This window comes from Canis lupus, chromosome 27, assembly GCF_048164855.1.
Source record: "Canis lupus baileyi chromosome 27, mCanLup2.hap1, whole genome shotgun sequence".
NCBI classification, from domain to species: Eukaryota; Metazoa; Chordata; class Mammalia; order Carnivora; family Canidae; genus Canis; species Canis lupus.
The window spans coordinates 46,473,104-46,493,121 of record NC_132864.1 but is presented as its reverse complement, the minus strand read 5'-3'; the positions used below and the strand labels follow the sequence as shown (position 1 = coordinate 46,493,121).

Here is a 20,018-nt window from a genome sequence, read left to right as displayed (position 1 = left end):
TTGTCTAGTACCGTCCTTCTTTATACGTTTTTTGTTATCTATTTATCCCTCTCAAATGCATGCTCCCCCAGAGGCAGCCCACCTTGTTCCCTTTTCTTTCTCAGCATCAAGGACAGTGCCTGACATAAGCTAGCTCCTCGTGTAAATTTGTGAAATGAATGAACACCCCTCTCTCACAAATCTATCTTACCTTTCCCTCCACTAAGCCACGTGTACATAAACTACTGAAAGTAAAGCTTTATTAAGACCACAAACTATTCTGTAACAGATCGGTTTCTTCACAATAATTTTTGTGCTCCCCAGTTCCACCCCAAATTTAAAATTTAACATCTGCTAACCACTAGGCATTAGCATGTAAACTCCTGCTGAGTTCACCACTAGATGGCACAGGAATCCCAAACCCCATTTGGAGAACTCTGGGCAGCTGACTTCTGTCTTTACACTGGTCTAGCTTCGTGATTGCTTCATATTCTTGTGTGATTTTCTGAGGGAAAAAGCATTTCCCTTATTTTCTTCATACCTGGCTTTGTAATTTTTCTATAATGAGAAAGAACTAAAATAGATCATGACTGTTATTACCCCCAAAGAATGTCATCGAGAGACAGGAACAATGGTCTTCAACTTACTGTCACTGTTGGGAGTGGAGACTTTCATGCAGTGTATTTGATATGGGTCCTTGAAGCTGCCCACGTAATGGCCCAAGACGTTCTGTACATAGGAATGTTTGTATTTAGTCTGAAAGAGAAGCATATTGACAAATATGCCAATTAGGTACGTTATTTGTCACATCGTAGAAAAGCCCTCAAACCCCAGGAGCAACCATGGCCTTTCTAACCTCGCTGAAGTTCTTCAGCAGAGTGTCAAGTTGGTATTTAGGGGTCTCACAGTAGTTCCTGCTCTTTGCTTTTGTCTTCTCATAGCTTTCCCCTCTATAATCTCTCTGTCAAAGGAAGAAGAAAATTAAACAGAGAAGAAAAATCTATGTCATGGTGTAGAAGCCATTCCCATCATTGCTATACTTAACCACAAAGAAAAATTTTGTACTTTTTCAGAATTTATTTTCCATATGGCGAAAAAGGCAGTATTCCTATGGTAGAGGCTCACATCTTAGATAATCTAGTCTGCTAACAACCATATATGCGCTTGTGTTATTTATCCTAACATTGCTGAGCCAGGATATTCCATGACATAACAATGCTGCTTGAGCAACTTTTTTGTCTTAATGTAATTCTATCCACTTGAATGCATTTGAAGGAAAATGAATTTTTTAAATAGTACAAAATTAGGTAAAAGGTATAACGTGGACCTTAAATACTTAGGCACAGTCCCAGAAAAGTCTTCAGCTCATTACTTGATGGAAACGCATTTTATTTACAATAACTTTGGAAGCTGGATTTTCTCCTTGAGTTCTAATATTTTTCTTTATAGTAATATGCAAAAATAGTTTTTTTTCCATTTTATTATAGGTATCATGTATTCTTACACATTCTCCTTAATTTTACCGTGCAGAAATCCAAAAATATACGCAGGACAGACAAGCATACTTATAAATGATACAGGATAGGGAATATTTATTTAATGCCATGAGTTAGAGAAGCAATTTTTATAAGGAATTTTTAATATTTTAGTCTTTGAAATGAGATCAGTGTTTTATACAATTCTTAAAATACTTTGTTCTTGAGGTTATGCTTCATCATCTAGTTTTCCTACTTTATTGTCTTTAGCCTGATTTTCTCAGTTTTTGCCTTTTATTTTTCTATATATATTTTTGCAAAGTACCTGAAGTCAGATCATTACATGGAATGAATATGTGTTTATGACATACTGAGATATTAAATCTATTTCTAGGAAATGATAAAGAAAAGGCTATTGCTAGTATATTTTCCCCCTAATAAAACAGAGGGCATTAAAGAAATTAAGGAAACATTTACAATATACACTGATGTCTCGAAGTACAGAGTTGTTATAAGAATAAGGAACTTAATCATTTTTTACTCCTGGGCTTTTGTGTGTGACTTGTCATCCTGAATTGGAGGTTTCATATAGGCTAAACATCTCATCCAAAGTTATAGTAAACAGTAAATGTAGCCATATCTGAAAGTAAGCATGATTTTACAAAGACACTCACGTCACTCTGGTTCTTGGGATCATCATTAATGCTCAGGGCTCCAATCATCTTTCCTTTGCTTTTATCATAGTCTTTCTTGTACATCACCTGTGATAACATCACACGTGCCAGATCCCACCCATCAGGCAGCTTTACTGGCAGCCCCTTCCCAGGGTGCCCAGGCCATACTCCCATCCCTGGCGATCCTGCTGTTGGCTTTGGCTGCCAGCAGGGGGATGGCGTCCACTTTCATGTCTAACTTCTTTGCTTTGCTCTTCTACCAGTCTTGCTTATAGACATCCTAACCGGAAAATTTTAACAAAGGAATTGGCAAAGGTGATATGCATATTATCATACTGTTAAGACTAATGAGTATCTCAATACTCTGTCTTAATATGAAACAAATGAACCATTTTCACTATAGAAAATCATGCATAAAAAAAGAAAATCATGCATATTTTAGTTATTTTTCTTCAAACTGAAGCTTCTAATTTTCCAAGATCAAGGTGCTCTCCTCCTCATTAGAATCTTTCATTAAATTAACCTAATCCTAGTTACCATACTAATACCTAACTCCTGTTACTGAGCCTTTCACAGAGTGGCACCAAATATTCTACAGTTAATTTACTTTTTATGATCTAAAGATATCACTTTCATTTGATCTCAAGGTCCTTTGAAAGGTTATTTCCTGAATCATTACAATACTCATTGATGCTAGATAATCTAAGGACTTATTTATAGAATTGTTGAAGAAATGAGATCTCCCCTTCAAAGGGGTATTTGCACTTTCTATAAAATTAAGTTTTGAAAATGAAAGGTAGCAATGGATACCTACCTAGCCTTATGCCTTTTATGCAAGCTCTCTTACATGTAGAAATAAGCACCGTTTATGTGAAATAAGGGATATTATACGTCTGAGTAGTAAATAAAATGAAACTGTATCTGAAGAAACAGGTCCTGGGTGAAAATTAATCATTGTATGACATAAATGAATATATGGCTAAAATATATCACATTATGATTTGCAGTCAAACCTACATGAGTGGTGGCATTTTGGAGGTTGGTTAAAACATATCGAGATTGTCTAATTGTATGAAGCTACCTACAACATTGCTACACACATTTATAAGGTGAATTGAAAGATACATGGGTAGAGGCATAAGGGCATGGTGCAGATGCTAAATGTTCTTCCCATCTTTATTTAAGATTTTATCTATTATTGAGAGAGAGAGAGAGAGAGAGAGAGAGAGAGAGAAGGAGAGAGGGAGAGGGGCAGAGACACAGGCAGAGGGAGAAGCAGGCTTCATGCAGGAGCCTGATGTGGGACTCGATCCCAGGACTCAGGATCATGCCCTGGGCCAAAGGCAGGCGCTACACTGCTGAGCCACCCAGGGATCCCTGTTCTTCCCATTTTTAACACTGAAGTGTTTATGCAGTGAAACAACCCAGAAATAAAAGCACAGGTTGTCAGGATATCCCATACCATAGTATATAGGAGCTTCCATCACTCAGGTTATAAGCATTGACTTTGTGCTGGAGGAGGGCAGGAGTATCTGGAGGTATGTGGCACTTGAACTTTTCACTTTCATGCTTTCCTTTGTAGTTCAGCAGAGATAGAGAGTGAAAGAGACAAAGACAGATGGAGAGACAGACAAAAAAGGAGACCATTAGCTCGAAAGAAGAATTGTCCCAAAATACAAAATCTCGGGTGGTACATTTCATAGAATAAAACGTAAAATACATTATGTTAATTAACAACTGACAATGCTGTTGAGATCAATACAGAAGTCCAGAGCTAGGGTAGTCCACCCTGCACGACTGACAACCTGCATGAAAGCACGTCTGTCACCGTGGTAGGACTATCCTGGAAGGAGGTGGCTCTTTCATATATGCTCCCTCTCCAGGCACATCACAACCGGCCCCCAGAATCAGCAGATTCTTGAGACTCACAGCCCTTTCTCTCTTTCCATTGTCAACGCTCACTTTCCGGAGAAACACGTTCTAACAAACCTGGTTACGTCCCCTCACATACATTATGCTTTGTTAATACTCTTTATCTGAAGACTTTATTTCTGGCCATCAATTGACTGAGGTTACTTTTATTGCTTTGCTTACTTCAGCACAAGTTTGGAAGTTCATACTTAAAGTCATGTGATAAAAGTATCTCCAAAGCTCCATTTTCCGAAACTTATTGGAGACAGAGACATCCCGTGTATTAAACATCAACTCCGGGCCAGGGTATTTACTATGCTCAGATCTCCTTTCGTTTACTCTTCAAAACAACTGCAAATTACAAAAGGGTAACTAACACGAGGCATAACGAGGTTAAACAATTTGCCTAGGGTGCCGGGTTATAAACGACAGAGCTGGAATTTCACCCAGATTTGCCTGGCTAAAGACCTCATGTTCCTTCCAGCATGGTAAGCTATATTAGGCCCCCTTAGAGAACCATTCTGCTATCCTTGCTATACATCCCAGAAGATGCAAGGCAACTAAATAAGGAGATCTTTTAGGTGATTACAAATATAGACAAGTTAAATTTGATACACTCACTTAGCCTTTTTTTTTTTTTTGGTAAATGTGACAAGTCACTGGATTTTATATACAGAGTTATGATAGGTTATCCCTCAAAATTGGATTTCCTGCCTATTTAAAGGAACTTACATCACTCAGTTGCTTGGAATTGACTTGGGCTTGCACCAGCACAGGAGAGTCGGTGACTTGAGTGAAGTTTGTTTTATCTGGATGGACTTTGTAGGTGTGCTGTGGAGGAAAAAAGGAATAGTCTTAGCAATCAAATCCTATAGTCCAAGCAAGGAGAACCCATTCCCCAAAAGAAAAGAAACTTGTAGTTAATAAAACACAAGGCTCCTTTCTAATTAGACTGCAGTGTTTTAGAGATGCTTTCGCAGCTGTACAAGAAACTTTCTCATTCTTCAGATTTCTGATAACTCCTCTTTGGGGAAATGAACTAGAATTAGCTCTTGAAAAGTATGGATGACAGCTAGGGAAAACGGTTCATCACCTACAAGATAGATTTTGTTTCTTATAATTTCCTTGCTTGCATATATTTGAAAAGTGTTAAAATTTTAAATTTCTCTTGAACCGCTAGATGCTCTGGAGGCCAGGATGTTTGAAGGTCATACTACAGACTCACATCTTTACATGGATCCAGCTTCTCGATTGTTTCATTTTTTTGAGTTATACTCTGGAGGAAGAAGCCTTTGCCTCGGTCTTCTTCGAATTCTGCTTTGTAGTTGTTCTACGAGGAAGAAAAATCAGACACGAGGATGCAACCATTTTATCCATGCCCTAAAGATGTGTTAAGTGGAAAGCTAAACAACTGTCTTAGAACTTACATCGCTGTTTTGAGCTGCAACTTTCATGCAGTGTGTATGATATGGATCCTCAAAGCTGCCCACATAGTGTCCCAAAATATTCTTTAAGTAGGAATCTTTGTATTTGGTCTGAAAGACAAAACATATTTCATGTATTTATTGGGGGAGAATAATGGATCTTTTCTTAACAGAAGAAGTAACCACAGAATTGCTTACATCACTAGTGAAGTTGTGCAGAACTGTATCAAGTTGGAATTTGGGGGTTTCACAGTAATTTATGCTCTTTGCCTCGGTCTTTTCATAGTTTTCCTTGTATGGTTCCTGTCGAAGAAAAAAATCAAAGTAGATTCTTGTCACTCCCACACTGATTATAGTGCTTGTATTTCTCAACAACAATAAACAAGAAGGAGAAGATAAAAAGATATATCCTGTCAACGGTCTTAAAAACTGACAATCAATATTGGGGTGTAGTGAATGAAAAGTTTCTTCTATTAGCAATTACTGTAAAGTTTAGGTTTTTAACATTCACCAAAAAAAAGCCAAGAAACCAGTACTCTACCTCAGACCAAGCCCTTAGTTGTGGAGATTTGTGTGTACTTCAGGACTGCTACATCCGCTCTCCCTCAACTCAGACTCGTCTTTCACTGATGGTGCAACAGACAGGAATCTTCTGAGCAACAGTGAATTCTTTTTGAAACAAACCTTCACAAAAATGTTTAGTATAAGTTGAGAAATACACTCTCTCTTCCTCCTTCCACCAAGGAAAAAACCTCCTTACACAAACAGATAGTATATCCTGTATATAGGTATATACAGGAACTCAGATGATAAAGCTACTCACTCTTCCTCTCAGCTATGACCCAAATTTAGCTCTAATACTGACAATAAACAACCACTGGATTTTAAATGCACAACTGATAAAGTGAGAGTCTTGTCCCTTTCTCATGTTAGGTTTTGAGGTTGTACATGGTGCTTTTTGGTTTTTAAAAATTTATATTGTTCTCTTTATCAACAAAGTAGGTTTGAACCTGAGCTTTGCTATGTTTGATAAAGATGACCTTTATTTAGGAAACAGAAAACATGCTTTGCATTGATTTCCCAACAGGGCTATTTGGCCAGATCCACTCACGCTCTCTCACCTGCCACTCCAACTCCACTCGCCTCATTCCTCAATCACAGGTACACATTTCTATGGTGCTGACTTAATTTGAGGGACAAAGAAAAGATAACTAACCCACAGGGGGAACACCATGTATAATCCTCAAATATTGGGAAAGCTTAATACTGTGGGAATAACTTAATTGATCACATGTTCCCTCTTATTTATATAGTCAAAGTGGTCTTGGGCTGTTAGTCTCTTAATGCATCTCTCACTTATCCGATCTGTTTTATTTTAAATCTTATGGATTGGTCAGACTCTTAATTCTACAAGTAGAAACTCCTGTGAAGACTTAGGGAGCCACCTTTTATTTTTTGTTGTTGTTGCTTGTTTGTCTTTTGGGGGAGCCATCTTTTAAGTCGTGCTTTCTGCAAATGATGGTTTCTAGGGCCAAGATTTGCACAGAGAATGACAGAGGTGAGGGGAAGAACCTGTGGAACCCAGGACATTTGTCTTTGCCCTGCTTGAAGAACACAAGGGCAGGGTGCACACACAACTTCACCTCTCACTCTCTGCCCCTTGCAAAGCCTCTTTCTGTGTCAGGATCCCAAAGAAGCACAAGCACTAGAACCTATAAGCAAATGAGGTTTTCTCTGCCCCTTGAGCTAAATCCACAGGCACCCCCCCTCCCAAACTAACACACATCATACTCAGGGGGCATTCCTGTCTTCCTGTGGTTATATAGTTCCAGGGAAACTGCTACACTAGAATCCTAAATTATTTGCAAAATTATGTATGCATTTAGTCATTATAGAAAGAGAGATAGTTCATCTCTCTAGCAGCTAAAGTTAAAAAAAACACTTTCTGACAAGAACGTACTTATTACATCACTCAGGGCATTTCCTGCCGCCTTCAGCTGCTTGAGCAGTGGGTTCTCTGAGGCAGGAAGTACATTATAATCAGGCTTTCCTTTATTCTTTTCAGAGTCTTCTTTGTATTTTACCTGTAGGAGTGAAATGATAAAGTAACTGGGTTACTTTTGTTCTTGTCTCTATTATGGATATTATGACATAGTTCTACAAATCAATTTTCTCTCTAGAAAAGTGGCAGCTTGACATTTTATAAACAAAATACTCATAGTAACTCATAACAGCAGCAAAGAAACTGCATAAATCTCCAGGATAACTTTTCTTCCCATTCATTTATTCACTCAAAAACATCCATAGGGTATTCATTACATGCTGGCCTTGGGACAAATACATGAAAGAATAACACCTGGTCCTTGCCCTCAAAGAGAAAAAGACATACACAAATAATGGCAGTGTATCATGTCTCAGACACTTGCTACTCCACAACTCTCATTTAACTTAGCCACCAGTGACCTAACTGCCAACACATTTTTTCAAGAAAGCAAGCCAGAAGCATCATCAAAATCTATCCTCTGATGCCTCATTGACTGTGTGTGAGCATGTGTGCAGTTCACATGCGTGCAGAAGTGACTGTACGTTGGTAATTTCAATTCAGAAACATTTTAAATAGCGGATCGCTCCTTTCTCCCTTCACTCACTTCTCACTCTCTCCTCACTCTACTCCTACCTCATCTCGCTGATGTGTTCACATGGAGATACTCCAGAGTTCAGTCCTTAGAGTTTTCTGTCTATGCTTGCTCCCTTGATGGCCTCCAGTCTTCGGACATTAAATACTCTCCATATACTGATGACTCCCAAATTTATACAACCCTCCCATATATCTCCCCTGAAACTTCAGACTTGTACAATCAACTGCCCACTTAACATTTCCACTTCGATGTCTAAAACGCATTTCAAATCCTACATGTTGGAAGCTTAGCTCACGTTTTCCCTCCAAAAATAATTATGCCCTCCTTCCACACTCTTCTCTCTTAATAAAGAGAAATCCCATCCTCCAGTTGCTTAGACCCATTCTTCTCATATCCCACATCCAACCCAATAGCAAACCAGGTCAGCTCTATTCTCAAAGTCCATTTCATCCATCAGCCCTGCTCCCCTCCTGATCTAAAACATCACTATTTTGCACCTGGATACTAAATGGCTTCCTGGTGGTGTGATATCCTTGCTTTCACACCCTCAGCAGGGCCAAGGCTAGGGTTTCAACCACGTCTGATTGGCTTTGAAGTTTATTTCTAGTGCTTTAGAACGTCCAGGATTCTTCTTACCAAAGTCTACTCTACAGAGTATAGGAGCATATCCATGGATTTGTGTATCTTGTCTGTGTCTAGATGTTCAGCAATTGCTGAAGGAAAATAAGAAAAATCATGGTAATAGATTGTGTGGGAGTTTCCATATTCAGAGAAGGTTGACAGCTGTCCTTTCTTGAGGGGTCCTTCTGTCTGAGAGCACAACCTTTCTAATTGCAGGTATCAAAAGGTCCTTTAACAAATACTGAAGATGATACCTGACTATTGTTAAAGGTCAGACATAGGAAAATTTTTCAAAAATTTGGTAGCCTTATGATAACCCCAAATTGCACTTTTTGTTGAGCCCCAAGAACCCTCTTTTTTTTCATTACATACAAAAGCAAAATTTCTAAGAAACTCACCCACAATAAGACCATCATGACAAATAAGAGCATTTCTTCATACCTTGCTAGCTGCCACTCCAGCTTGTTTATTCACTTTGTACTCTGGTGTTTCGGTCTACGTGAAGTAGATCTGGTCTTTCATATTCTCAAAGTCTTCCTGGTATTTCCTCTGTAAGACATTACACACACTGGAGAATTGCCATGAGCACAGACTATGAAAGGGTTCACATGGGAGGACAGGGGCCGCTTCAAGAGCTCACGCACAGCCGTGCTCCTCTTGGCTTACACATGGGTCTGGTTACAATGAGAGATGGTAGTGCCATCATCAAAACAATTAGCAACTCAACAGAGATTTGGAGCACTTACAAGAGGCTGAAAACCAGCCTCTAAAGAGCTCTCAAAGACCAGGGGCAGAAAACTTCAGAGGAAAAAAAAAAAGAGCACTTTTACAGTGAAGAAACTCTGGGAAGAAACAAATCAGTTTCATAAAATGTACTGGTTGGGTTCTCCAGGCAAATAGTACTTTAACAAGGGCCCCTTTAACCTGTACTCACTTTGAAAACATATTGTTGATATGAAAATTGAGGCAAGCATAATGGAATTTAATCAAAACAGTATTTCTCAAAAAAAGAAAGATGGAGAGATTTCTTTGTCAGCAGGAACTCTACACAGGTCTTGTCCCCATGAAGAGGAACCTGGACTCCAATGTACTTGTAAACCTGCAGGTGCAGCTGAGGGCCAGAAGTCATAAAGGAAAGGGTCACTTTTTCAACCTAAGAATATCTGGCTCTCCCTTCGTACTGCTATTCCCACTAGCAGCCCCCTGTGCCATGTCCACAGTCACCCCTTCTTTTTCGACAGCTTCAACCGCTCGCTCTTCATTAGCTCCTTTCCTTTAACTTACTAAAGGCCTCTCTGTTGTTAAAGTATCATGTCCATTAAGCATGCAGCAGCCCCTTCACCCTTGCCCTCTTTTTCCTTCACTACTGACTACTCAGGGCTTTCCTTCCGTCAACCTTGAACCCTGCCTCCAAAAAAGCAGGACGATTTGTCAATCCCCAGATACATGAAGCCCTCTTACGCCTGTGGACCTTGTACCTGCTGTTCCCTTTCTTCAACATGCCCCAGCTCCAGACTCTCCCCATCTGCCTACAGGCTGCTGCTCATTCTCCATGGCCCTGGGTCAGCACAAGATCCCCTCCTGAGCCCTCCCTGACCTGAAGACCTTCTCCTGGGGTCTCACTCAATGTGACCGTTAGCTCCTTGGAAGGAACTGTCGGATGATGCCATGACTGGTTGTTTACCTATCTGCCCCTCCTTGGACTGTCAGATCTGATGACAGCAAACGTAACCTCTCATTTGGGAGCCCTCGTGGCTTGGGCAGACCCTGACCAGAGCAAAGGTTCAATGATGGATTTCTGAATCTATGTTTTATATACTGACGCCATGGAGGGAAATCTCATTAGGAGACTTACTGTGCCAACTCTGCTACTACTCACTTGTGAGACTTACACAAATTACTTCTCCTTCCAGGTGGCAGTATTCTTATTTACAACATACAGAGGCTGGATAGTTCCTGGGGCACCTGGGGGGCTCAGTGGTTGAGCATGTGTCTGGCTCAGGGTGTGACCCTGGGGACCCGGGATCGAGTCCCGCATCAGTCCTCCTGTGGGGAGCCTGCTTCTCCCTCTGCCTGGGTCTCTGCCTCTCTGTTTCTCATGAATAAATAAAAACCTTTTAAAAAAAGAAGCTGGATAGTTCCAAGGTCCCAGTCATCTTCATGCTTTAACCAAGTCTAACTATGTCCCATCCTAACAACGTCTACCTACTGCCTAAAACAAAAGCTTTTACGAATATCCAAGGGTCAATGGAGATACAAAAGACCAGTTTTAAGATGCAGTTATATTAGTTCCTCTACTCAGTCTTTAAGGAGCGAAGGCTTTATTTTAGGCATAGGGCGATTGGTATTTTCCATGGCTGGCCGAGTCCTCAGAGTGAGCAAAGTCCTATCAGAATGAATGCTTACTAAGTAGGGCATCCTGTCAGGAAGCTCCAGAGAAACCGGATCTAGAAGTCCTCATTTCTCAGGAACTTTCTTCAGAATTCTGTCTTGTTAGAATTCTGTACTCTGGATCCACTTAAAGTCTCTCTTGGTATTTGCCAAATATTTGTTTCGGCTCAGATAACAAGAGAAACCTAGTAAGTGGGTTTCAGAGAAACTGGAAGAAGGCACAGGTGAGGGGGACAGAAAGCCTCCAAACCCAAGCCCTCAGTTGAGATCTCCGTGCCTAGGCAGCGGAATGTTCTGTGAACAACAGCCCGCGGGGGGGGGGGCGGGGGGAGCCTCTGTGCCCAAGAACTGTAGGAGCTCATGGTGTGGACAACAGTATTAATAGGCAGGCTGGGAACCTGATGCTTGGTGCAGTTAGTCTGCAATAAAGTTACAACCCGTATCTTAAGTGCCACGTTTTTCTGAGGAAGGATGGGAAGATTTTACTTCATTATGCAGTCTCCATTATGTATTCTGTTGAGGTATCTCAAGACATGTGGTCAACTGTACCTGTTTGAAGTCCCTAGCACCAAAGTGGCATGGAGGTTTCCCTTCATCTGTCCATCTTATGGGTAAAGGGAGACGGGAAATTAAGTACCTTCTTGGACACTCTTCCTGAGCTCACGTGACACGGCATTTCCTGGTTCTCCTTCAACTTCTCTGACCATTTGTTCTCTCATTACTCTGCCGGCTGCTTTCCAGATGTCCTAAGTAGGGGTATCCTCCAAAACTCTGCCCTTGGCCATACACTACTCCACCCCCCCTTCATATATTTTCATGTCCTCAGCTATCACTTTTATTCCGATGACTCTCCAATATTAATCTTTTGTCCTGTTCTTATGCCTGTGCAATAGGACAAAGTTTCTAATGGAAGATCCAGATCAAGGCATCTTATGGATGAGGCATCTCAACTCCATTCCTCCGTTCACTAGTACAGTTGTACCCCTATACACCCAGACTACCAGTCTCTGTTGTAAGCTCCTTGATGGCTCCTTTCACTCTCTCATCTCCAATATCCAATGTCCTTAACACTTTTAAAATACCTATTGCCCTCAGATTCCTTTCTTCCTCTCCGTTGTGCTCCCTTTCATTCCATGATATTATTAAAATAGTCTTCTTCAATGTATCACAATTATTCCTAGTCCCAATCCACTATATTGTCCATCAAAGTTTTTCCATATCCTACTTTTACCATACTGTTTGTCCCCCAAAAAATCACAGGGTATCTCTTAAGGACTACCATATCATGTCAAAGCTATTTGGTCTGATTTTCAAGGTCCTGCCACCACTTCCTTAAAAGCACCCTCCTAATGAGGTGTCCACAGCATTCAGTTTCTTTCTCCTCACCAGACTCATTCCACCTCTGTCCCTCGTTTCAAGTGTACTCTCTACGTGGAATGCCTTTTCTGGTCATAATTGCCCTTTCCCTTGGGATTACCACTTCCACGAGGCCTTCTCTAATTACTTGCATGTGTCTTTTCAGCAAGTATTAGACTGTAGAATTTGCTCCCTAAGATTTTTGAAAACTGTTTTCTTATTGTTTCATGTATAACAATTTCATCTTACCAGCCTGATTATAAAATCTCAAGGGAAAGGATGAAAACTTCTTTTCTATCCTGCCAGCTGTCCATGCATAGACTTTCAACAAGTAACTACTGATCACTTGATAAAGGTCACACAGTAATACATATTCATAGATACAGAAGGTTACACAATATTATATATTCATAAGATACAGAACCAGAAAATGAACTTAGAAGCAAGAAGTCCCTACACATTAAAATTGGTACCGTGTACTAGAGAGCCTTAAGTTTTTGTTATGGCTTCTCTAGTTCCTATGTTACTCTATGGAAAGACTGGAGCATAATCTATGCTATATTTTAACGAATTATATGAAAACAGATAAAAATATATCCCCTAAATTTGCAAATGACATCGAGTGAGAGGCAATAAAAGATCAAGACCTCAAAAGTCGGAGACACCATCAAATGAGTCTGCATAATTCCAGTAGAAGGCAAGATAGGATCCTAAGACCCACTGGAAATAAATCCCAGTAATTTTCAAGACGCCAACTGACTTGTTAAGTCCATAGTGAATGTAAGAAGTTCTAGGGGTCTGATTGACAACTGAATCAAAAACAACTTGTTGTTTTATACAAGAGTGCTCTCCTGAAGACTAGAACAGTAGCCTTTGGATTTTCAATATAGCCTCTAGCAAATCCAGAGGTCAAGAAATAAAGCTCCTCAAAACAAGGGGAAGTGCTAGAATCAAGTGGAGTTCTCTGCTGCGGATATAGCTTTCAACCTAAGGAGTCTCTTAGGCCTTTTAAGTCCCTCTAAAACTGTTTTCAAGATAAAAGACACTAAAATTCTGGTCAGTGGAGACAGCTGATTTTTCTTTTTACTAACTTTGAAATATCCTCCATGTCTTTGAAATATCCTCTGTGTATACCTTACGGCAAGAGCTTTTGTGGGGTAACTACACAAGCCATGTTTGGACAAGTGTGTCAGTTCATGTAGACAAAGGGGGACACATCACAATTCACACTTTAAAATTAGGAAGCAAATCAAACTCCTTCAATAACATTTTTCACTTAATATATTTCGGGAAATGGCTACGATCCCAACAGGTTTTTTTTTTTAAGTGCCACTCTACTGTCACTGAAGAACTTCAACTCCAGCCAAGGGAACAGAGGGCACAGGCTACAGTGGAAAGAACACCGGTCTTGGGATCACAAGATCAGGTTTCTAATCTGGGTTTTGCCCACTAATGACCTAGGTCTTAGACTCAGGTTCTTCAACTAATAAAAAACAAGATTGGGTTTAATTATATCTAATATAAATTATACATCTAAGTACACATCATAAATTACAACGATTCTAGATGTATTCATCTGCTATTATGACATTTAGTCTTTTTGAAAGAGGAATTGCAAAGAACATTTGGCCAGAAGACCTAACTGGAAGCGTCCCGATTCCACACTCCCAAACAATGTTGACTGCACTTGACTTACATCACTGAGGGCTTTCTGGGCCTGGGCCACCCGTCTCAGCTCTGGGCTATCGTTGTACGCGTAAAACAAGCTTTTGTCAGCTTCCCAGTCCTCAGTGTACAGTTTCTAAATCAGAAAAGAGTGAGAAGTTATGAGATAGGAGCTCCCACTTATACGAAATACACAACTTTGAATTCATCCATCAATAGCAAGAAGAACCGAGGGCAGGGTAAGAGCAAAGGCAAATGGAATCTCCAGATAGCCTCCCCCATTCCACTCAGTCCAAGTCATCTTCATTAATAGCGTGTCCTGCTTCTCCTGACAAATCATGTTTTCAGGAGGGTAGATGTGTCGGATTTTGTTTCATCTCCTCTCTGGGGCCTTATCTGCTTCCCACAACAACTATGAATGCAAGCGGAAGGAGGCAGGAGGCACCTCGCATAGTTCCTTGTCACGAAATAAACATTTCGTAAGAGCGATAGTCAGAAATAACTCGAAGTGTAGCCCCGGTCTCTAAGAGCCAGGTCTCCGGCACATCTCCCTTCTCCCCACGTGTTCAGCTTCCCACCAGGACCCTCCCTCCCACTCAAGAGCTTTCCCCTCAGTTCCCCCTTGCCAGCCACAACCCCTGCAGCCCACATGGCTCAAGGACACTCGCAGAAAGGCTGGGCCACCACGCGCCAGGTCCGCACAAGCACCAGGGATTCCTCTGAATTAGGTGGAGGAGGACAGAGTTCATGACAGAGCAGAAGCCCTCACCTTCCCACACATGGCTGTGTTCTTAACTGCCTGGACAAGCTCAGGGGCATCAGGGGGACGCAGGTACTCATCGTTGGTGTCTTCCCAGTTCTGCTTGTATAAAACCTAGACAGACAGGGAAGAGGACCCGTGGTTGAGGCCACCCACGAGCTATGAGGGTTCAGAGAACAGAGTGCTGTTGAGTCTTTCACAGTCAAAGCGCTCTCATGGAGGGGCTGCCCTTGTGCCAGTTGTCACCAGCACTGACTGTGCGAGCGGTGACCATGTCAACATCCCACGATACTTCCCCTGCATTGTAAGCTTTTACTTGAAAAGTCTGATCTCTTAAACTAAGTCATGATCATGATTCTCCATAGATTCCTTTTAAGGGCTGCAACCTTTGAAAGTCATTGGCCGATTCTGGAGAGGGGGCATGTTCCTCTTGACCTATGTGGTATTTTTTCCATGTTTTTGATTAGTTATTTACATTTGAAATTTAAGGATTTCTTGTAAAAATTAAGCTCCCTGACTTCTCTAAAAAGAAGTAGGAGCCTCTGGCAACCCTGGGATTGCATTCGGCACGGCAACTGCCTGGACCGAGTTGCAGGGCAGAGGTTTGACAACCCACTTCAGTCATCCGTGCAGTCTCCCTGACAGGTGTGGGCACCGAGCTCATGATGCCCTGAGATTCAGGGAAGACTGGCGAGCAGGATCAGGCCTGTCGCGTTTTCTTAGGTCAGATAGAGGAAACCCACATGCATCCCAAACATCCACACTGTGACCTCACCTTAGTGACTTGCTGCGACACTTTCTTCGCATGTTCAATGTCCTTTGCTTTTTCGTCCACGTGACACACAGTTTTAGCAACATCGCCATCCATTCGATACTTAACCCGCAGAAATCAAGCACAGCATTCGTGACGGGCGTGCCAATGTGAGTAGATTAAAGGCTATCTTACAACCAAACAGCATTAACCCAATGACTCAACGTCTGTGCCGCAAAGTGAAGTTTCTGCACTCTTAGAAAGTAGAAAACTATCATAGTAGAAAACTATCATAGTAGAAAACTATGATCCCCAAAGATCTGTGGAGCACCTGCATTCGCTGTATATCTGCTTTCCTGGTGGAATTCCAGCCTCCCTGCACTCCTCTGTGGAGGACCACAGTGAATTCAAACTTCCCATCTCCTATCATCTCTTAAGCTAACCTACTTAGCCAAGCTTTTGGAAATCTCTGGGGGGTTCTCATTTAGAGCCACATAATCTATAGCCAAAGCTTCCTCTAGATTTCTCGACTGTCTCAGACTAATCTGACTCGTTTCCTCTACACCTGTTAAAGCCCTCAATTCCCAGTGGTGAGCATGTTTTCCACCTCTCCCTCCCCTTTATTTTAGCAATGCCACCCACCTCACTGAGTTGATCTTGTACTTTCTTTTTTCATATAAATTTGTATGTTATCGGTGTTCTATTTGCCAACATATAGAATAACACCCAGTGCTCATCCCATCAAGTGCCCCCTTCAGTGCCTGTCAATCAGTCACCCCCAGCCCCCACCCGCCTCCCTTTCTACCACTCCTAGTTTATTTCCTAGACTTAGCAGTCTCTCATGTTCTGTCTCCCTTTCTGATATTTCCCACTCATTTTTTCTCCATTCCCCTTTATTCCTGTCCACCATTTTTTATATTCCCCAAATGAGACCATATGTATGTCCTTCTCCGATTGACTCATTTCACTCAGCATAATATCATCCAGTTCCATCCATATTGAAGCAAATGGTGGGTAATGGCTAATTAATGGCTGAGTTATATTCCATTGTATACACAGACCACATCTTCTTTATCCATTCATCTTTCGATGCACACCGAGGCTCCTTCCACAGTTTGGCTACTGTGGACATTGCTGCTAGAAACATCAGGGTGTGGGTGTCCTGGCGTTTCATTGCACCTGTAGCTTTGGGGTCAATCCCCAGCAGTGCAATTGCTGGGTCGTAGGGCAGATCTAATTTTCACTCTTTGAGGAACCTCCACACAGTTTTCCAGAGTGGCTGCACCAGTTCACATTCCCACCAATAGTGCAGGAGGGTTCCCCTTTCTCGACATCCTCTCTAAGATTTGTAGTTTCCTGCCTTGTTAATTTCCCCCATTCTCACTGGTGTGAGGTGGTATCGCATTGTGGTTTTGATTTGTGTTTCCCTGATGGCAAGTGATGTGGAGCATTTTCTCATGTGCTTGTTGGCCATGTCTATGTCTTCCTCTGTGAGATTTCTGTTCCTGTCTCCTGCCCATTTCATGATTGGATTGTTTGTTTCTTTGCTCTTGAGTTTAAGAAGTTCTTTGTAGATCTTGGATACTAGCCCTTTATCTGATATGTCATTTGCAAATATCTTCTCCCATTCTGTAGGTTGTCTTTTAGTTTTGTTGACTGTTGGTTTTGTTGTGCAAAAGCTTATCTTGATGAAGTCCCAATAGTTCATTTTTGCTTTTGTTTCTCTTGCCTTCATGGATGAATCTTGCAAGAAGTTACTGTGACCAAGTTCAAAAAGGGTGTTGCCTGTGTTCTCCCCTAGGATTTTGAAGGAATCTTGTCTCAGATTTAGATCTTTCATCCATTTTGAGTTTGTGTCTGTGTATGGTGCAAGACAGTGGTCTAGTTTCATTCTTCTGCATGTGGATGTCCAATTTTCCCAGCACCATTTATTGAAGAGACCGTCTTTTTTCCAGTGGATACTCTTTCCTCCTTTGTCCAATATTCATTGACCATAAAGTTGAGGGTCCACTTCTGGATTCTCTATTCTGTTCCATTGATCTATGTGTCTGCTTTTCTGCCAAGACCACACTGTCTTGATGACCACAGCTTTGTAGTACAACCTGGAATCTGGCATTGTGATGCCCCCAGGCCTGGCTTTCTCTCTTAAAATTCCCCTGGATATTCAGGGACTTTTGTGATGCCACACAAATCTGAAAATAATTTGTTCCAACTCTCTGGAGAAAGTCCATGGTATTTTGATAGGGATTGCATTAAACGTGTTAATTGCCCTGGGTAACATTGACATTTTCACAATATTAATTCTGCCAATCCGTGAGCATGGAATATTTTTCCATCTCTTTGTGTCTTCCTCAATTTCTTTCAGAAGTGTTCTATAGTTTTTAGAGTATAGATCCTTTACCTCTTTGGTTAGGTTTATTCCTGGGTATCTTATGCTTTTGGGTGCAATTGTAAATGGGATTGACTCCTTGATTTCTCTTTCTTCAGTCTCATTGTTGGTGTATAGAAATGCCATTGATTTCTGGGCATTGATTGTGTATCCTGCCACACTGCCAAATTGCTGTAGTTCTAGCAATCTTGGGGTGGAGGCTTTTGGGTTTTCTATGTAGAGTATCATGTCATTGGCGAAGAGGGAGAGTTTGACTTCTTCTTTGCCAATTTGAATGCCTTTCCTGTCTTTTTGTTGTCTGATTGCTGAGGCTAGGACTTCTAGGACTATGTCGAATAGCAGTGGTGAGACTGGAAACATCCCTGTCTTGTTTCTGATCTGAGGGGAATGGCTCCCAGTATTTCCCCATTGAGGATGGTATCTGCTGTGGGCTTTCGTAGATGGCTTTTAAGATGTTGAGGATAGTTCCCTCCATCCCGACACTTTGAAGAGTTTTGATCAGGAATGGATGCTGTATTTTGTCAAATGCTTTCTCTGCATCTGAGAGGATCATATGGTTCTTGTTTTTTCTCTTGCTGATATGATGAATCACACTGATTGTCTTATGAGTGTTGAACCAGCCTTGCATCCAGGGATAAATCTCACTTGCTCATTGTAAATAATCTTCTTAATGTATTGTCGTATCCTACTGGCTAGTATCTTGTTGAGAGTTTTACATCCATGTTCATCAGGGATGTTGGTCTATAATTCTCCTTTTTGGTGGGGTCTTTGTCTGGTTTTGGAATTAAGGTGATGCTGGCCTCGCAGAACGAGTTTGGAAGTACTCCATCTCTTTCTATCTTTCTAAACAGGTTTAGTTAGAATAGGTATGGTTTCTTCTTTAACGTTTGATAGAATTCCCCAGGGAAGCCATCTGGTCCTGGACTTTTGTGTCTTGGGAGGTTTTTGATGACTGCTTCAATTTCCTCCCTGGTTATCACCTTGTTCAGGTTTTCTATTTCTTCCAGTTTTCATAATTTGTGGCTTTCCAAAAACGCGTCCATTTCTTCTAAGATTGCCGAATTTATTGGCGTATAGCTGCTCATGTTTTTAAAATCGTCTGTATTTCCTTGGTGTTGGTAGTGATCTCTCCGTTCTCATTCATGATTTTATTAGAGTCTTCTCTCTCTTCTTTTTAATAAGGCTGGCTAATGGTTTATCTATCTTATTAATTTTTCAAAGAACCAACTCCTGGTTTTGTTGATCTGTTCCACAGGTCTTCTGGTCTTGATTTCATGGACTTCTGCTGGATTCTTTATTAACTCTCTTCTTCTGCTGGGTGTAGGATCTATTTGCTGTTCTTTCTCTAGCTCCTTTAGGTGCAAGGTTAGCTTTTTTATTGGAGTTCCTTCCAGTTTTTGGATGGATGCTTGTATTGCGATGTATCTCCCCCTGAGGACTGCTTTTGGTGTATCCGAAAGATTCTGAATGGTTGTATCTTCATTCTCATTAGTTTCCATGAATCTTTTAAATTCTTCCTTAATTTCCTGGTGGACCCTTTCATCTTTTAGCAGGATGGTCCTTAACCTCCATGTGTTTGAAATCCTTCCAACCTTCTTCTTCTTGTAAAGCATTATGGTCTGAAAATATGCAGGGGATGATCCTAATCTTCTGGTATCAGTTAAGACCTGATTTGTGACCCAGTATGTGGTCTATTTTGGAGAAAGTTCCATGTGCACTTGAGAAGAATGTGTATTCAGTTGCGTTTGGATGTAAAGTTCTGTAGATATCGGTGAAATGCATCTGGTCCAGTGTATCATTTCAAGCTTTTGTTTCTTTGGAGATGTTGTGCTTAGAAGACCTATCGAATGTAGAAAGCGCTACATTGAACTCACCAAGTATAAGTGTATGATTATCTAAGTTTGTCTTAACTTTGGTTTTAATTGATTGATATATTTGGCAGCTCCCACATTCGGGGCATATATATTGAGGATTGTTAAGTCC

At 41.1% G+C, this 20,018-nt stretch overlaps 1 long non-coding RNA gene across 1 annotated transcript; it reads right to left on the bottom strand.

Moving 5' to 3' along the window:
- Positions 1-626: 626 nt before the first annotated feature.
- On the bottom strand, positions 627-5,314 carry LOC140619093 (uncharacterized). Its single transcript, XR_012019009.1, has 5 exons — positions 5,265-5,314; positions 4,772-4,870; positions 3,591-3,702; positions 836-940; positions 627-735 (listed from the first exon to the last, which is right to left on the bottom strand). It is a non-coding gene; the product is annotated as an uncharacterized lncRNA (long non-coding RNA).
- Positions 5,315-20,018: the final 14,704 nt, after the last annotated feature.